General features: G+C 39.6%; 1 pseudogene; it reads left to right on the plus strand.

The window, feature by feature from the left end:
• On the plus strand, nt 1-927 carry LOC130025275 (olfactory receptor 52A1-like; annotated as a pseudogene).
• Nucleotides 928-4,251: the final 3,324 nt, after the last annotated feature.

Below are 4,251 nucleotides of genomic sequence, written 5' to 3' on the forward strand. Positions count from 1 at the left end.
ATGACCATTTCTAACATCACAATTTTCTTGACATCTATGTTGACTCTAATTGGGATCCCAGGTCTAGAATATATGCAATGTTGGATTAGAATTCTATTCTTTGCCATGGATCTCATTGCTATGATTGGAATTTCGATTATTATCAAATTAGAACGCAGCCTCCACGAGCCCATGTATATTTTCCTAAGCATGCTAGGAATCACAGATATTGCACTTGCAACCAGCATTGTGCCCAAAATGCTTGGAATATTTTGGTTTCATGTACCAGAGATTTATTTTGATTCTTGCTTGTTTCAGATGTGGTGTATTCACACATTTCAGTGTATAGAGTCAGGCATTTTGATGGCGATGGCCCTGGACCGTTATGTGGCTATCTGTTGTCCACTAAGACATGCTTCCATCTTCACTTAGCAGTTGATCACCCAAATTGGGATTGTTTTAACACTTAGAAGAGCCATTCTTGTAGTCCCAGGCATAATTTTGATAAAGTGCAGGTTTCAATATTATCACACAACAGTAATTTCTCACTCCTACTGTGAGCACATGGCCATTGTGAAGTTGGCTGCAGAAGATGTTAAAATCAACAAAATTTATGGATTATTTGTTGCCTTTGCTGTTGCAGGATTTAACCTCACATTCATCACCTTGTCCAATATGCAGATACTTATTACAGTATTTCGTTTGCCCCAGAAGGAGGCTAAGTTGAAAGCTTTCAACACATGCATTGCTCACATCTGTGTCTTCTTCCAGTTCTACCTCCTTGCCTTCTTCTTCTTCACACATAGGTTTGGTTCTCAAATCCCTCTCTATATACATATTCTCTTTTCCAGCATGTACTTGTTGGTTCCTCCTTTTCTCAATCCACTTGTCTATGGTGCAAAGACAAAGCAGATTCGAGTTAATGTGGTAAAAATATTATGTTCATAAAATCTTAGATTCATATTTTATATTTCTTCTTTGTGCAATTATAACATTTGTCACACTCTTGTCTTATCTATATTTTACACTTTTCTTTGTGTAATTATAGCATTTAACATAAGTAAAATCTTACATGTTAATTTAGATGTTTGGTTTATGAAATTTGTTTTATTATATTTTCTAATTTTATATTTTAAAATAAAAGCTGAATTTGCTTTATAATATTTCCTAAAATAAATATCTTGTTTTTCATTATCTTATTCCACATGATTGCCAATAAATGTGCTCATGATCTTACTTAGATAATGAGAATACAAATGTAGAAGAGACAAAATGTGAGTGTATATTTTTCCTCCTTTTGTGAGTCCTTAGCTATGCTTCTTCACCTAAGAATATTTCTCAGTGGCAATTTCTGAGGAAGAATCTGTGTTTATAAAATATTTCAATTATAGCAGCTAAATAGAAAAACATGTATTAATCTTCCTAAACTGTTGGGGAACAGTTTTTCCTCAAGGTGCCCGGACACGTTGCAAACCGGTTCCAAGAAGTCTGGGGGTGAAGGATTACAGGCATGCGGAGAAACACCTTCCCAGAACAGCTGATGGCTGTTCACTTAATTGCCAAATACACACATGTTTCATAGAAGCTCTCAGCTTAAAGGAAGGTCCAATCATATAAAATTCAGGATGACTGGCCTATTTCTTTCCATCTCTGCTTTACCCCAGTCCAATTTCTGTTGGGGATAGGTGTTGCAATTAGGGTGACCTGCTAAGTATATAGGATAGCTTCTGTGTCTTTGGCAAATGTGACTAGGCGAGTGAGACTCAAAGCCAACACTTGATGCTGACATGCTGTTCTTGCCAATTTAGCCAGATAATCCCTTCTGCGGAGCCTTTCGTTTTGCGAGGTTGGGTCTTATCTGCCCCAGTGCCCATCACCATGCTCCACACTAAACTCACCCTAAAACCAAATAATAAAACATCCACAGCAAAAGACCAAAAGACAACTTTCAGAGATATTGGAAACATAGAAATACCTTCGCCAGGAAACAAGCACCATCATGGAGATTAAGATAAGGAAGAGCTATCCAGTACATGGAATTTTACACTGGGAGGACCATGCATGAGACACTGTACACTGCTAGAAAATACAGGTATGAATAGAGAAACTGGGAAAGATCTATCTTATCTCACAGGCTTGTGATGCCAGCGCTGGTAGATACCATACTAGATCTCAACATACAGAGAGAAAAAACACCTAGATGTTGTCTACCTACCATTGGCATATGGCTGAGCTTACTGGAAATGGAGAGACCATTCCTACACTTACCTCTGGCAGGTGAACATGATTTTTTTATTTAGATTTTTATTAGTGATAGAGGTGACACTTTTTTTAAGACAATTAATTTTTATTTTTTATTTTTTTCTTCTTATATTAATTTATTGAATCACTGTGGGAAAAGTTACAAAGCTTTCAGGTTTAAGTCTCGATCATACAAATATAAAACACATTTCCCTTTACCAATACTTATTTTTCACCATGGAGAACCCCAATAACCCCCCCCCCCCCCGCCAACCCTCCCAATGCCCATGAGGCAGATGAATTCTAGTTAACACTCTATCTACTTTGATTCGATTCATTGTTTCAACAAAAGATGCACCCTTATTATTTAGAGCTTACATCCCCAAATCAGACATAATGAAAAGGCATTGTGAAATAATTTGTTTTCTACAGCTGGTCACAAGAATTAAACAATGTCATGCAGTTGCTATTGCGGCCGCACGATTTTGGATTTCTGGTATTTTACTTATTAACCCTGTAAGTATTTCTGCTGAGAGTAAGATAATTATGAGATTGGTTTCTATGCTCTGGAGCCATGGCATGCCCCGCTCGTGGAGGGCACCTCATGACCTCAGTAGGGCATGAAGGACGAGCTGGGAACGCCTCCCTTCCCATGAGGTTTTAGTCGCCACATCACGACCAGCTCATACCTGGCTTTCCACAATGTTCCCAAGCAGCTGTCATCTTTCTTTCCAGAGGGAAAAAGGCGGAAGGGACCAACACCCTTTCCCCTCCGGGCAGGCATGTGGCTTGGATTAACGCATAGTCCATTCACTTCTGCTGTAAGCTGCCGGGCCCTGCATTAAGTCCTTGTGCTTCTGGAGCCAAGGCCATGCCGGAGAGCTGCTCATGGGGGCCAACTCGTGACCTCGGTAGGGCATGAAGGATGAGCCAGGAACGACCCCCTTCCCATGAGGTTTTAGTCGCCCCATCATGACCAGCTCATACCTGGCTTTCCACAAAGTTCCCAAGCAGCTGCCATCTTTCTCTCCTCAGGTGAACATGATTGACCTCTGTTTGTATCTGACTCTTAGGAGCTTGTCTCTCCCAAGATCCCACCAATAATAGACAGTGGGATAACACTCCATGGTGCACTCCTTTCCTGTCCATGGGCAGCTAAATCCTGCTTACTGGCAGCTCTGTAGCTCTGTCAGCAGTTGAGACTGAGGCACCAACCTCTCTTCACCTCTTCCGAAGTTTGGGTTCCAGATCCACCACACACATTCATAAAACTGCAGCAAACTTACAAATATTACCAAACTCAAATACTTCATATAGTCAGCCACACTCAGAGCTGGGCACAGAGTTACTGCTGCCTATGTACAAATGCCATTGACCTGTTACCATTGGAACCTGAACATGTGAACCCCTGAGTACTCTATAAAACATACCCTGCTTGCCACCTACCCCCTCTTGAATCTATCTCCAACAGGAATTAGAATACAAAAATATTCTCATCAATTTCTTACAGCATGCTTAGAATATTTTTCTTAACATGTTCTATTGATCTTTATTCATAGATTATTTTGTAACAACCAACATAGATCTTCTCTTTTCTTTTTGTCTTTTGCTTTCTAACCTATAGAGAGAACACTTCTAAGAATTTTTTGATGTAAATTTAATATTAGACAATTAATCTTCCATATTTAAACCATATTGTTGTGTCTCCTGTAAGCCCTTGTCCTGGGTGAAACTAATAGCTCATAAAGGATTGGTGAAGACCAATTCCCTGGGTGCTTCCTCTAGTGAAAACACTATCCAATCACTGTCTGTAATAGCAAAGCAATTTCCACTATCCTGGTTTCCACAGGTATTGAAACCAAATGATCCTGCTTACCAGATGATCCTAAGTAAGGATGTGACTTTCAGATTCCTTGATGGATGTGGGAAATGAATGGTTAGTTTTAAAGAAAGTAGGTATGATGTGTTCCTAATAGGATGCCAGAAAGATCAATATCAGAGCATTTGATATTGAAGGCAGATCTTGGGCAC

Source organism: Sorex fumeus, unplaced genomic scaffold, assembly GCF_029834395.1.
Source record: "Sorex fumeus unplaced genomic scaffold, SorFum_2.1 ptg000030l, whole genome shotgun sequence".
NCBI classification, from domain to species: Eukaryota; Metazoa; Chordata; class Mammalia; order Eulipotyphla; family Soricidae; genus Sorex; species Sorex fumeus.